Genomic DNA, 16,272 nt, shown 5'->3' on the forward strand with positions numbered 1-16,272 from the left:
ATGAGAGATGTAATCACAGGTAGACTGAGTCAACAAATAGTGATGAGGAGAATTTAATAAAACACCAGCTGGACATGTACAAACAATCTAAACCATTATAATTACATAATCATGGTGAAAAAAAGAGCTTTGGGTAATCCTTTCCGGAAACACAATCAAAATGATTGCATTTATAAGACTAGTATTTATTTTGGTGGTTAGAAGATCTCTTATGATTCTATCACCTCTTTGTGTGTATGGCAATTTTCCAAGTTAATCTTTACTTATAAGTTATCTCCAAATATTAACTTTATTATTATATTATTGAGAAATGGCAGTCACCAAATTCCTCATTGGGATACTACTAGGATCCATTTATACATTTTTAAACTAGACTTATTGTCAAACCCACTGTCCCTAATATTTAGCAGTATTAATACCACCTCACTGAGTAAACTGGAATGTACACATAGTTTAGCTGTCTACTATATGCCAAGGACTGGACTAGCCATTGAGAATTCAGAGATGAATGAGACTTGGGTTGACTTCAGTCATGTTATCAGGAAACTCACACTCCAGTTGGGGAAAGAGAAGGGAAATTGAGTAAGAGGCTTATGTACAAGGCATACGCTTTAGCAGAATTTGAAGTGGATAACTGCCCAGTGGGATCCGGTAAGGCTTCTTAGAGGAGGGGACATTTGAGTTGGGCTTTAAAGGCTGAGTGGAAATTTCACTCATTGAGATAAACTCCTTGAGAGGAATTACTTCAGTAGAACTTGCCATAAGCCCAGAAATAAATGGTGTGCAAAATCAATACCATCTGTCAATTTACTCAATCTACTTTGCTCTCACCTTCAGAAAAAAAAAATTCAGAAATATAATAAGAAATTTGAATCTATTTTGCTATCTCTTAAAATGAGTTAATTTGAGGAGGAAATTGAATATGATAGAAGAGAATCTCCCCTAGGGGAAAATACTGTTTATTGTTTGCTTGCATCTAATTATTTTCTGTCAAAAATATATTATGTATAAACTTGATGATTAAAAAATCAGATTTCTATATTGGTAATGCCATTTATTTTATAGTATATTAATCACAAAATGCTTATCTTGGTGACTTTTACAAACTTAAATGAATAAAGTACAAAAATAATTTATATCGTATTACACTGTCATAGATTTATTAAACTAACCCAAAATAGCACTCAGTGAAATAGAGACCCTTGATTCCAAACACCTCCACCACAGGCTTTATCTCTGATTGTCATCAAGTCAGAGAAAATTATCTAATAAATTGTTGACTTACAAAATGAAAATTAGAATATCTAGGGGGCCATCCTTGTTCTCTTCATTTTTGTAGAGCAGCTCTGGCCAATAGAAATATAATGTGACTTAAAAATCTTCTAGGAGCTATCCTAAAAAAAGTAAACATGAAGAGGTGAAGTTAATTGCAACAATATGTTTTATGTAATCTAATATACCTACAAGATTATCACTGTAACATGTAATCATTATAAAAGTTATTAATGAAATTTATTTTTCCAATATATTTTACTCTTACCATACATCTCTGTTCAGACCAGCCACATTTCAGGTGCTCAGTAGCCATAGGTGGCCAATGATTACCATATTAGAAAGAACAGTTCTAGAGATTTCCATTAATCCAAAAAAAAAAAGGACTTCCAGACATTCACTGATAAGTACTTCTTCACTGCTAGCCACGGGAGCATTAACAAATGGAGTCTACAGATTTTAAATATTCTATCTTACCATCTCCGAGGGCTTCAGTTTTAATGCCATACTATTCTTAAAGAATGTCAGACATTCTTTTTTATGGAATACTCTGAAAGAGCAATTAGAAGTTTATGATGCACATAATGCAAAATACAGGTCATTTTCCAAGCCTGTTATAGAAGCACAAAAACCATAGTCATTTATTACTTGTGAGAATACTGTCTCAAGTATGTCTTTGTTTGGGTATTGGCGATATTGCGAGAACTTTGTGCTAAGAAAACAGTCTTTAAGAACAAAATTAAGAACAAGATACCAGACTTAAATTGATAACTAGAATGAAAACCTTTTTTTAAATGGAAACCTGGTTTAGTCTATCCATGGGGGTACATCAGGGAAACACTAGTCAGAAAAAAATATGTCACATCTGTTAAGTTATTGAAAGTTACTTGACTCTTAGTGACTTAACCAGAAAATGCCCTTGTAGCTAGAGTCCTTCTTGATTTTCAGGTAAACCTATTTATCTAACTTTGCAAGGCCACTGGGACCTTTTTTGCATTGGAGGAATCATTTGCAGCCATTCAAAGTAAAATTGAAGTATCAACTCTGGAAAACAGCCACTAGTGAGCAATCAGAAACCTGACCTCAAGATGACTTGTGAATTGTGAATCAGCAAAATAAACTCAATTGTTCATTTGCTAAGTATGTATCAATTATCAGGTGCCTTCCAATTTAGAAGTAGTTTTTTTTTCCCCAAAAGTTAGTTTATAATTCAGATGTTTGGGATTTGGAGTAAATTTACCATGGGGGAAATATTATAAATTATAATTAATTTCCTAAGCTATCTAATTTAATTTTTAATATGCCTGCATGCATTACTTGTCATTTATAATAATTCTTTCCCCAAGTGTTCACTTCCCACTAGAGTAATGAAAGTGGAGTATTATTACATGGTACATGGTTGGATACTTTTACAAATTTTAATAATTAAGTATTCATTTAATGTGTTTTAGCAAAATGTAGCTAGTATCATAAGCAGTTGATTTTAAGATAGCATTGCTCAGAATGAGACTAAGTCCAACAAAATGGGTCAATACGAGTCTACTTAGAGAAAAACGTCAGGTAAATAAATGGACAAACATGCCATTCGTGCTAAAGGTGATTTGTGAAACTGATTACAGTTGACTTACAGAAAATGCCTTCAGACTTTCAGTTAAGAATGCCAGGAACTTATTTCCACCACCACCACCCCCCCACCCCCCCGCCTCATCTCACCTGCTGTTCCTTCCTCCTCTAACTCCTACCTGCTTTCCTTTTCTGATTTTAATAAGGATAGCATCTCCAGAAAGGACAGAAGATGGCAGGAAGTGGCATGAGATGGGACCAGAAATGGTAAAATAGCTCAGCCTTGAGGGATTAGGGAAGTCTTCCCGGATATCAAAAAGATGAGTTTTGGGGTGCCTGGGTGGCTCAGTTGGTTAAGCATCTGCCTTCAGCTCAGGTCATGATCTTAGGGTCCTGCGATCAAACCCCGGGCATCAGGTTCCCTGCTCAGCGGGGTGTCTGTTTCTCCCTCTGCCCCTCCCTCAACCCTCCCCACTTGTGCTCTCTGCTCTCTCAAAGAAATAAATAAAATCTTAAAAAAAAAAAAGATGAGTTTCTCAGGTAGGGGGAAGGAGGTATGAGGAGTGTGCTAAGCTGGGCAGCATGCTGTGCACACTCTGAAGTCATAGGAAAGTGATTTTGAGATGATTGCTCCTTAGTAAAACTGGAGTTTGGATGGAGAGAGATGAAGCTGGAAAGTGAGCCAGCGCCAGAAAGGGTTTTTTAGTTTTTCCTTGGGTAGCAGTGGACAGCCACTTTGTTTGTTTGTTTGTTTAGCAGAGGAGTAACTTCATATAAAAGGAAAACTGAATTGAAGTGGGAGGGGCAAGAACTCGGAGACAAAAATATCCTTTGCTAGAGTATTGATGAAAGCTAGGTGGGACGCAGTGACATAAGTGCTGGAGAGATGTGAATTGGTTCCAAGCTTTGGTTGTTTTTGTTGTTGCTGTTGTTTGAAGTTGGACTTTGCCATGTTATGTAACGGATTCATGTGAAGGGTTAAGGTGAAGGAAGAAGCCAAAGTTTCTGGTTGGACAGCCGGAGGCATTCACTGTAGGGAACCCAAGGCTTAGCGGATGTTAGGAGGGGCAGTGTTTTATTTGTACCCAGGATTTAATTTATAGAGGTGACCGAGTGATGGCATAGACAAGTCATTGCCATGAAAGAAGATTTCTTATTCACAGTTCCCAGGAGAAGGAGACATGCAACACTTCACAGGGCTCTAAGGGGAAGTACTGGGATCATTGAGGAGGCAGAAGGAGCCAAGGAGAAAGCATGATTTCTCCTTTATTGTGGTTTCCCTGGGAAGGAACGGATGGGGCAGATGAGGCAAGTTTGGGCAAGTTTAGGATTGGATAGTTTGGATGATTTCAGCAGGCTCTGGGCTGTAGGGTGTCTTGTATGCTCCGTTGGAATGACTTGGAAGGCTTGTTAACATGGAGATGACAGGGCCTTCCCCCCTGAGTTCCTGATTCTGTAGGTCTGGGGCAGGCACAGAGAATTTGCAGTTTTAAAAAGTTCTCCTGTGCTGCCGCTGCTGGTGAGGGCCCAACTTTAAGAATACTGATTTAGGGGGTGCCTGGGTGGCTCAGTCAGTTAAGCATCTGACTCCTGCTTTCAGCTCAGGTCATGATCTCTGGGACGTGGGATCATGGAATCAGATCGAGCCCTGCAATGGGCTCCGCGCTGGGCATGGAGCCTGCTTGAGATTCTCTCTCTCCCTCTCCCTCTGTCCCCCCTCCCCCACTCCCACCCTCCTCACTCTCACTGTCTCTCTCTCAAAAAACAAAAACAAAAACAAAACACTGATTTAGGATATGTACAGTTTGGGGAATTTCTGAAAGGACCATAAATTCAGGGAATATTCCTGGGCAGTTGGCTATGTGGCTTGGAAATTCACATAGAATATTAGGCAGGAAGTAAAGATTTGGGAGATTGTATGTATCAAAACAATAATTGGAATTTGGGGAATACCTGCAGGACAGGGCTGTGTCTATGTACAAAGAAAAGTAAAAAAATGTACAAAAAAAAAAAAGCCCAAGCTTCACTGACCCTTCAGAATAGAGGAGGGAGAGGAGCCCACAAAGGAGGCCCAGGAGCTGAGGAGGCCAAGGAGAGAAGACATTCTTCCGAATGATTGCACTGGCTTTGCCAGCATGCATTAACTACTCCATAATTAATTATAGTTATAAATACATGTTTTAATAAACAACTAAAGTAATACAACTGATTTTTTAGATAAAAAGTCTCATGTGTCAATTAGAATTCGAAAGAGTTGGCTTAGGAGGCTGTGGAATTATTTCTGGAACGTTGTTACCATTCCGACTATCTTGGTGCTCCTTTTTCAGGGGATTTGCAGTGCTGCGCTTTCTTCTTTTTTAATGTTTTCAGTGCTAGCAACTTTTCCTATTTTGAGGGTGGTTTTGATTTTTTGCATCAGTCTTAAAAGCCTCTTATGGTGGGATGCCTGGCTGGCTCAGTCAGTGGAGCGTGCAATTCTTGATCTCAGGATTGCAAGTTCAAGCTCCATGTTGGGTGTAGAGATTCCTTAAAAATAAAAATCTTTTTGAAACAAGATTTAAATTTAAACCTCTTTTGGTTTATAAAATAAATAGACCTAGATGCAATCGATTCTTTAAAAAAATTAGATACCTTCTAGAATTTCTTATGTTGTTGAAAACTCTTTAAAGGCAGTTTCAAAGGAGGAGTTTAGTTCTTAAATTGTAACATTACTCACTACATTAAAGGACAACATTCCTTTGAATGAATACATTCTTGGTCAATTTCTTTTCGGTGGCTCTTTACCTCTAGTCCTCTCAGATAGATGCATATAGAGATCTCACTTTCTCAGAATGCCTCTGAGAGATGTCTTGACTCAAACTTTCTCGATCCTGAGATTCCTGGTACATGGGCACTCTGTGGTGATAACCTAGTCAACCTGTCTCTGGAGAAGCTCTGACTTCTATCCAGAAGACTCCACCCCCGCCCCCCGCCCCAACTCCTCCGCTATCAAGAAGGCAGACAGGAATCGTCAGGGGAAGATTTTCAGAGGGTAGCATTTTCATCTAAGACATTTCTCTCACGTTGGAAATGAGTTTACTAAATGCAAGGTGTTACCTTCTCATTACAAGAAGCCTTTCATATTAATATAAATGCATGTGGCAGTTGTGTCAGAGATAAATCACCCCCTCCAACTAGCACATAGAAAGAAGAGTTCTGAGAGTTAGCACATACATAGCTTCTCAAAATATACTTTCAGCCATGATGTGCTATTTCAGGTTCTCTTCATTTTCAGTCACGTTTTTACTTTATATCATGTTGTATATGTATTTTATCTAATCCATGTCCTGAGATTTCTCTGGCTCTTGAATTTGACCTTTTCTGATGAACAGAAAACTAGATTTTATTTTATTTATTCCCCCAGCATAGTTGTGTTCTAGATATAATCATTTATAGGCCATAAATTCATTATTTTAGGCGAAACTTGAACATACATCACAACTACTTGAGGACTTGTTAAATCACAGATTGAAGGGTCCCACCACCAGAGTTTCAGATTCAGTTAGGGCTGGGGTGGGGACTGATCATTTGTATTTTTGTCACATCCCCAGGGAATCCTGTTGTTGCTGGTCAAGGACCATACTCAGTGAACCACTGCTTAAAATATTATTTAAAAAATTTAGTCCAGGAAACTCTCCTACATAATGGGGCCTAAAGAGTTGTTTTGGTTTAATTTGGTCAGTAGTTTTTCGTAAGCTAAATTAGTACCAGCAAAACTGAGGTTCCTCCCTAGGGATGAGTAGGGAAGAAGAAATTTTTTTTAAAAAGCTAAATATTAAGTTATTCATTGTGTGAAGAAAGAGAGAAATGGAGTAATTAGCAATTTCTTAGACTGGTTCAACAAGGCAGGTCTACCACAGTCACAAAGGAAAGACGTACAAATTCCTAACATGGGGTGATTTCCGCAAAACACGCACAGGAGACTAGGGATTCATGGCGTCCCCTTCAGACACAACCTCCTCTTCACTCCTGCTACTTCCGTGTGAGTGTCTGCACTCTCCCTGTCCTTCGCGTGGCCAACAGGTTCCCACCCTCTAGAGTTTACATTCTCGTTGGGAAAACAGCCGATAACTTTGTGATTCGTGCTTTTTTTTTTTTTTTTTTTTTTTTTACAAAATCACTCTGGCTGCTGTGTGAGTAGTAGGATATGGAAAGGATGGGAGTATAACTCGGTTCTGAATGCCATCTCCTCCAAGCTTTGTTCCATCAGAATTCCCTTCCACCCTAACTTTGAAGTCACCTTCCTGCTGATTCTTTGCTGTCAGTTTACTCTTTATTGCCCTTCCTCTTAGTTAACATACACACTTCTCAACCTCAACACCACTCGTCTCCCATCCCCTTCCAGTGTCACCTCGCCTCTCTCCATTTCATGGCCAATCTTTGTGAAACAGTGGCACGGCTGGCTAAGTCCCCTTCTTTACCCACAAGTCCCTTTCAACCCATGTTATCTGGTTATCACTCCTACCTGCCAGGCAACCTGCTTTCACTAAGAAAATCAATGTCCTCCCCCTTGCCAAATCGCCTGACTCAACTTCTCTGTGTAATTCTTTCCTTCTTTGGTTCCTTGACATCCTCTTATCCAGGTTATCAAATCTGACCTATCTGCCTAGTTTGCAGTCTCTCTTGCAGATGATTCATGCTCTGCCTCTTCCGTAAGTATGGATGCTCCCCAGACCCCATCCTCAGCCCTTCTTGGCTTTCCATCCCACACCCTTTTCAGGATCATATCTTCGTCGGAAGCTCCCTTTAGGACCTATAAGCAGATGAGTCCCAAATCATTATCTGCTTCCTGTATCTCTCTCGGGGGCCATTCCATATTTATGTCTGCAGCTCCCCAATGAACCTCTGTATTTAGGGCACAGGGCTGCTACTTACTGATAAGCACAGGTAGGATGTACTAGCTAGTATCTGCTCTGATTGGTGGGGCTTTGGCTATAGCAGACGGTAAATATTTTGAGACTTATTCCTGTCCACAGTCATTTCAAAATTAGCGTGTCCCAAACTGAAATTCCTAGCAAATGTGGACATTCACTTCTATTCCCTGTTTCAGAAAAAGACACCATCATTTACCAGTTTTCTAAGACAGAACCCTCTGGGTCCAGCCTGACTTCTTTCTTTAGTATACACTTATACTCGGGCATGAAATATTGCTGATTCTATGTCCTAAAGTCTCTCCTGATACACTTTTCTCTGGGAATATCCTTCATTTGGGGATTTTATTGCTGTGGAATCAAACACACCTGATTCAAATCTTGTAGGCTTTGGGCAATTTTCTTAATTTCTCTAGCCTTGCTTTCCTCCTAAAATTTCTGTGTTGGCTAGCTGAAAGGAGTAAATGAGATTATTCACTTGTCTATTTTTGCTTTTGTTGCCTGTGCTTTTGGTGTGATATCCATGAAATCAGTGCCAAGCACCAACATCATGAAGCTTTTCTCCTGTTTCCTTCTAGGAGTTTTATAGTTTCAGGTCTTAAATTTAAATCTTGAATCATTTTGAGTTGATTTTTTAAAATTTTTTAGAGAGAGAGAGCTGGGGCAGAGGGAGAGGGAGAGACTCTCGAGCAGACTCCCCACTGAGCATGGAGCCTGACACGGGGCTCAATTCCAGGACCCTGAGATCAGGACCTGAGCTGAAATCAAGACTCAGACACTTAACCGACTGAGCCACCCAGGCACCCCCATTTTGAGTCGATTTTTTTTTGTATAGTGTTAGATAACGGTCTAGTCTCATTCTTTTGCATGTGGATATACAGTTTTCCCTACACCATTTATTGAAGTAACCATCCTTTCCCCATTGTAGATCCTGGGTACTCTTGTGGTAGATCAGTATGGATTTATTTCTGGGCTCTTTCTTCTGTTCCATTGCTCTATATATGTTTATGCCAGTACCATACCATGTTTTAATTACTGTCACTTGGTAATATATTTTGAAATCAAGAAGTGAGATGCCTCTGCTTTATTCACCTTTTTCAAGATCTTTCTGACTATTGAGGGTCTTTTCTGATTCTATATGAATTTTGGAATTTTTTTTTCAACTTCTCTATAAAATGCCATTGGGATTTTGATAGGGATTGCACTGAATCTGTAGATCGCTTTGGGTAGTATGAACATCTTAACAATATTAAGTGTTCCTATCCATGAACATGGATGTCTTTCCTTTTTTTTTTTTTTTTTTTTGGTATATTCTCTAATTTCTGTCATTCATGTTTTGTAGTTTTCGGTGTATAAGTCTTTTGCTTCCCTACATAAATTTATGCCTAAGTGCTTTATTCTTTTTGATGATACTGTAAATGGAATTGTTTTTTCAAATTTCCTTATCAGGAAGTTTGTTATTAGTGTAAAGAAACACAATTGATTTTTGTATCTTGATTTTGTATCCTGCAACTTTACTGAGATTACCATACAGAGACAGACAGGTATGTAAAATGCAACCAAGAAGAGTAGGTACTATGATTGTTGTCCATGATGTTATTGCTATTAGTTTCACCCAGAAAACTGTAGTAGCCTCTACACTGGTCTCCTTGGATTTAGTTTCATTTCCTCAGCCAGAGTCATCTTCTAACATGAAGGCTGATGCTGTCACCTCCATACTTGTGCTTAAAACTCTTCAGTACTGCAAATCCTTGGAGTAGCATTCAAGGTCATTCACGATGTAGTTTCTCCATGACCCCATTTCTTTGAATCCCTCTGAGGGAGATAATATAACAAAAAATTCAAGGCTACCTGGACATTACTCTCCTTCTGTCTCCATACTTCTCTCTGCTGGGAAGACCTTCCACTTAACCTCCCCTTCTCAGCCCAACTAATTTTTTTTTTTTTTGAGAGATAGAGAGAAAGAGAGAGCACATGCCTATGAGCTGGGGGTGGGGCAGAGAGAGAGGGAGAGAGAGACTCTTAAGCAGGCTCCATGCTGGGCACACAGCCCAACTCGGGGCTCAATCTCACAACCCTGAGATCATGACCTCATGATCATGGCCGAAATCAAGTGTCAGACGCTGAACCGACTGAGCCACCCAGGCGCCCTAGCCCAACTAATTTTTATATATTATTCAAAGTAATCTCAAATTGTAGAATAGACTTCTGGTCCACAGGGCATCTCAGTCATTAAGTCATACAAGGTGAGCATGCCCCAAAAGGCTGCTGCTCAGATATTTCGAAGTTAAATGGCTAATAATCATTTCCCAGAAAAGGAAAAGGCAACAAAATGGTGGCACTGATATAAAAATACATAAGGATATAATATTTTCAATTCTGGATTATTTTTTCTAGCCTTTTAATATGAAAATGTTTAATCATACATCAAAGCTGACTTTTACAGTGAGCATTTATATACCCACCACCCATATTTTGCTGTTAACATTTTGCTATTTTTGCTTTATAACATATCCATGCAACTATCATCCCTCTTTATCAGATTAGTTTTTAATATTCTGATAATCTTACCCTTAAATATTAAGTTATCTTTTTAAAAAAATAACATAGCTGTTTCTATATTGGTAAAGCAAAATAAGCTTGTTCTTGTTAAAACAATATAAATTGACTGCTTTTGAATCCAATCCATTGAAATATCCATTAAAAAGCAAACCAGAGAATATAAAACATGTTCTATTAATACTCCACTATACCTGATTAGATGCAGACCATTAGGAAGAATTGTTTTAATTAAAGGGTCTGGGTTGCCGATATACAAAAAGCCTGAAGTTTTCTATTCCAGTGAAATGTTTTGTGAGGACTGTTTTTTCTCCATCTTTATAAAATTTAACTTTGACCTATATTTTGTTAATGCACCATGGGTTAAGCTATACTATGACATGCGCTAAATAGATCTGGCAGTTTGGAAATTGGATTCTTTTTCGTTCCTTTTACATTAAATCCCCATAACACCTTATTGATTAATTTGTATCATTACCATTTTAAAGAAAACTCTCAGACTGGCAGGTGAGAATTAAAAAGAAACAAACCAACATGGTAAGCCCACCTCCAAGCCAATCAACATGGAGTCAGTGTGTCCTTCTAAATTAGTAGGGCACAGCTTTCTACAAAGTCACAGCATGACTTTATATGCTTCAGTATTATTGCTAAAATAATGGAGAATACACTATCTTCCATATAAAATGTTTCTTTTCTGTAAGTTTTTATGACACTTAGCATACTGCAATGACCACATTGTTCAGTTCCAGAATTAGTAGCACACCATTGTGAATGGCTCAATTCGCAGTGTGGTTACTCATTCAACCACATTCTTGAGGGTTTACGATGTGCAAAGCATTCCATTAAGTAGTGTACAGGCAGAAGTTCTCAAATGCAGATGATCTGTGATTTCCTCCATCAGCACAGAAATGAGAACTATAAAGAGTGAAAGAGAGAGTGGGGGAGGGAGTAGACCGAAAAATGTTAATAAGCTTGTCACCAGCCTTTCTTGGAAAAGCCTGCCCTGTATTCTGAGAGCATGTTCTTGTGATTTTTTTTTAGTTGTTAAAATGCCCTTTCAATTACAATACAGTGGTAACAGTATATGGTGAGCTTTGTGTTGTTTTAATAGTTATCGTGCCAGAATTATCATTTGACATCTGTGGTAATTATCGTTTGCCACAATAGGCTGTGGAACAAGCCACCTCAAAACTCAATAGCTTAAAACAGTAACTGTTTCTTTACTTCACTAGCTTGTGGCTTGATTTATTTATTTATTTTTATGTTCAGTTACACTGTATAGGACATCAATAGTTTTCGATGTAGTGTTCAATGATTCATTAGTTGCGTACAACACCTGGTGCTCATCACCACACGTGCCTTCCTTAATACCCATCACCCGGTTACCCCATCCCCCCACCCCCCTCCCTTCTGTAGCCCTCAGTTTGTTTCCCAGAGTCCAGAGTCTCTCATGGTTCGTCTCGCTCTCTGATTTCTTCCCCTTCAGTTTTCCTTCCCTTCCCCGGTGGTCCTCTGCACTATTCCTTATGTTCCACATCTGAGTGAAGCCATATGATAATTATCTTTCTCTGATTGAATTACTTCACTCATCATAATACCCTCCAGTTCCATCCATGTCGATGCAAATGGTGGGTATTCATCCTTTCTGATGGCTGAGTAATATTCCATTGTATATATGGACCACATCTTCTTTATCCATTCATCTGCTGAAGGGCATCTCAGCTCCTTCCACAGTCTGGCTATTGTGGACATTGCTGCTATGAACATTGGGGTGCAGGTGCCCCTTCTTTTCACTACACCTTTCTCTTTGGGATAAATACCTAGTAGTGCAATTGCTGGGTTGTAGGGTAGCTCTATTTTCAACTTTTTGAGGAACCTCCATACTGTTTTCCAGAGTGGCTGTACCAGCTTACATTCCCACCAACAGTGTAGGAGGGTTCCCCTTTCTTTTTTTTTTTATTATGTTCAGTTAGCCACTGTGTAGTACATCATTAGTCTTTGATGTAGTGTTCAGTGATTCATTAGTTGTGTATAACACCCAGTGCTCATCACCACACATGCCCTCCTTAGTACCCATCACCCTTTCTTGTGGCTTGATTTAAATTGGGCAGTTTTTCTGCTCTGGCCTGGGCTAGTTTGCCCATCTGGAGGGTGCCTAGGAACTCATGTGTCTGAGGGTCACTGGATCAGCTCGGCTCTGCCACACATATCTTGCTCATTCTTCTTCCAGCAGGTGAGCCCAGGCGTGCCTCTTGGCAAAGGCAAAGGTGAAAGAGCAAGAGTGGAAATATATAGACAACTTTTTTAAGCCTATGCTTCCATCAAGCCTGCTAATATTTCATTGGCCAAAGCAAATTTTACTTTATTGCCCAGTGCGGTAGGCAGAAAAATGGCCTCCCCAAAATGTTCCCATGTCCAAATCCCCAGAATTTGTGGATATGTTATGGTACATGCTGAAGGAGAATTAAAATTCCTGATGGAATTAACATTGTCAGTCAAATGCCCCTGAGATGGGGAAATTATACTGGATTATGCAGATGGGCACAGTAGAATCACAGGGTCCTTATAAGCAAAAGAGGGAAGCAGGAGAGTGGGAGTCAGTGACAGAGAGAGATATGAAGACGCCACACTGCTGGCTTAGAAGAAGGCAAAAGGAGCCCCTAGCCAAGAAATGTGGGTGGCCTCTACTCGCTGGAAAAAGCAAGGAAACAGATTCTCCTGCAGCTTCTTCAGAAGGAACACAGTCCTACCAACACTTGAATTTTAGTCCATCAGACCCATTTCAGATTTCTAACTTCCAGAGCTGTAAGATCATAAATTTGCCTTGTCCTAAGCTACTGTTTGTGGTAATTTGTTACAGCAGTAACAGGAAATTAATACACCCTCCATGGTCCAATCTTTTCCATAACATATATTATTTTTTAATGTTTTTCTTAAAATTAGATGTCTTTGTTTTTTGCTTTTAGCTTTGAGTAATAATACCTGTAACATTATAGTTTGATGTGCTAGTGTGGGTCTTTTTAATAATACGTCCACACAAAAATAAATGTTAAAATTTAAACTGTTTTTCTGCATGATGCTGCCAATCAGCTCCCTACCTATAGCGTTAGGCAAACCACATTTTGCGAAATGTGGGTCCAGGTGATCTAAGGGAGCAAGAAACTGCAAAAATGAGAATTTCCAAGAGAAGGAAGCATTGGGCCATTGGGTAGAATTGGGGGCAGACAAAGGTGGAAGAGAAAGACAAATGATCCCGCAGAACTCTAGCCCACTATCTGCAGTTGTATCAAGCAATGTGAAGCTTGCTCATCTTGACGAGTCTTAATGCTGGTGGATTCATTGTTCTTTCCACTGGCTGAAACGTTCACTAGGACTCTTGCCTGTCTTCTGGCTTAAGCTTAGGTTTATCCTACTTCTTCTTAGAAAGATCTTCCAAAGTCCAAGCTTTCCCCCAGCTGGGATGTACACTTGCTCCTTTCTATAAAGAAAGCCCAGGGGTGCCTGGGTGGCTCAGTCAGTTAAGTATCTGCCTTTGGCTCAGGCCATGATCCCAGGGTCCTGGGATCAGGCCCTGCGTTGGACTCCCTGCTCAGCGGGGAGTCTGTTTCTCCCTCTCCCTCTGCCCCTCCACCCACTTGTGCGCTCTCTCTCTCTCAAATAAATAAACCCTTTAAAAAAATTAAAATAAAAAAAAAGAAAGCCCAAACTTCTTTGCAGCACTCCCCAGTCATTTTGATATCATACTAAGCAGATAAGGTGTCTCATGGCTGGGGGCTCCAAACTCCTCAGTACCCACCTAGAATATGTTCCATGGCTGAGGGCAGTCAGTATCTGAGGTACCTAACGGCATGTGTTTTGGCACACCCAGGGGCATCTGTTTTAAAACATTTATCAGTTGGGAACTTCTTGAAGGCAATAATTTTGTTCTGTTATTCCTTCTGTTCATCATTCATAACATGATACGTGATAGGTGTGATCGTTGATTGAAATTGATTGTCGATTGGTAGGTAATTGTTGATTGAAATAAAATTAAATAAATAGCAAATGACTTATTCCAGGTCAGACGTTTACACAGCTTTATTTCTCTTCCCTCTGCAGCCTTCCATTGCCAGCTCTGTCTACCCATAGGCCGCATCTGTAGGCCAGGCCCGTCTTAGTTTCTGAATTAGTCTTAGTGCCTCTGGTAGTGCAAACCAAAATCCAGGCTTGCCATCTGATGGGATTTCTCATTCAGATTCTGTGGCTCACAGACTTCGTATTCAGTATAGGAGGAATAAACCTGGAGTGCCCAACCTGGGATTTGAAAGTCCCGCATTCCTGACTTCCTTTTTTTCCTCTTCTCCCCTCGCCTCCTATTGGTCCAGTAGTCTTAGTTATTTGGATACTAGTAAACCCTTGGCAATTTTTCTTATGTCTGTTCTCTAGAAGCTGTCACAAGTGAGCGGAGGCAGGATGGCACTGGGCGATAGAGGAAAGAGCATAAAACCAAGAGTTAGAAGCCCTGGGTTCCAGGAAAACCTCCGGAGCGGGATTTAGGGCAAGTCTCTGAACTACTCTTGGCATCAGTCTCCTCATCTGTGAAATAAGATTAATGGTGTATCTCCTGCCTGTGCTTCAAGGTTGTTTGGAGCCTCGTATGGGTCTCCCCTACCCCGCCCGTAGAGCGTATAAATCTCAGATGTGTACAGATAGCCTGTAACGTTCTACAGTAAGCTTATTATTTCCAGGATTCTTCAAATCAATGATCAGCATTGATCCAGTTCAACATAATCATATATTAAGCATCAATATGTGTGGGAATCTCTCTGGTTATTGATGTTAAGGCAAGTGTGTATAGTTTATCTAAAATAGGACAGAAGTGTAATATTGATATAAATCATCAATGTATGTTTTTAGTAGATTTATCTTCTCAATATAAGGATCATTTTGGCCCCAAATTAGTTAGACAACTTAAATTTTGATTAATCTGCAAATAAAATGATGACATCAAAAGAGCTACTTCTTTTAAATATCACTTCTTTCTTACATTGAAGCTAATCTGTCATTTAGGACAAGGAGACCATGTGGTTTGAAAATTCATTGACATTACAGACCTAAAACAGTGGCTTTTGAAACCTCTACCAGTTTCGTTTTTCTTTGTTTTACAGATGGAATGGTGGTATTTCTGAGTATTTATGAAGCATACTAATGGACTGAAAAAAAGTGGTGTATTTTGCAAACCTCTTACTTAACTATTATTCTCTTTTGCCAGCCACATAAGAAGCCTTCCTCTTTGTCCCTGGGCTGATTTCCTCTCCTAAACCTTTTCAATTCTAAGCCCAGACAAACTGCTGTGGTTCTTTGAGAGGCCACACAAAATAAGTATTGTCCAATGCTAACACTTTGAAATGTGATATTGTAATTACTTACCAAGTGAACATTAATCACTACCAGATTAGAATGGAATTACCTGTTATATTCACATTAATAGCAAATGAGCTTTCCCTGATTGATGTTGTTATAATGAATAAAACAGGAATTACTTATATCTGCATTACAAAGATATTAGACTCTTGGGATTAATGTGATTGTGATACATTTTATAAAAATTAATAATGAATGACCATTTAAAATATGTAGGAAGCAAGTACTTGTTTGTGTTTGCTACATAGCTCTATCAGCTATGTCACTTCTGTGAGTGACTTATTAGCATAGGGACAGTGATGAATAATACCAAGCATTAGATATATTAAATCATATCTTTTTACCTGAAAGGAAGCATTTTGTTTTTCAGAATTTTTGTGCATTTCCTGTAGAATATTCTAAAGGCCTCTAAAGTGTAGATCTAACATCAACTAATTTCCGTTTAAAAAAAAAAGTATTTGAAGGCTGATCTGCTATGAATATTGAACCAGATGTTAAGGAGCACCCTAGTCAAAACTGAGACTTGGGGGGTGCCTTGGTGGCTCAGTCATTAAGCATCTGCCTT

The 16,272-nt window shown here is 39.3% G+C and overlaps 1 protein-coding gene across 9 annotated transcripts in view; it reads left to right on the forward strand.

Annotated features, from left to right (window-relative positions):
- Nucleotides 1-16,272, forward strand: part of DMD (dystrophin) — a 2,185,421-nt gene that overhangs the window by 1,745,248 nt on the left and 423,901 nt on the right. The window lies entirely within an intron of this gene.

Source organism: Halichoerus grypus, chromosome X (genome assembly GCF_964656455.1).
Source record: "Halichoerus grypus chromosome X, mHalGry1.hap1.1, whole genome shotgun sequence".
Classification (NCBI taxonomy): Eukaryota; Metazoa; Chordata; class Mammalia; order Carnivora; family Phocidae; genus Halichoerus; species Halichoerus grypus.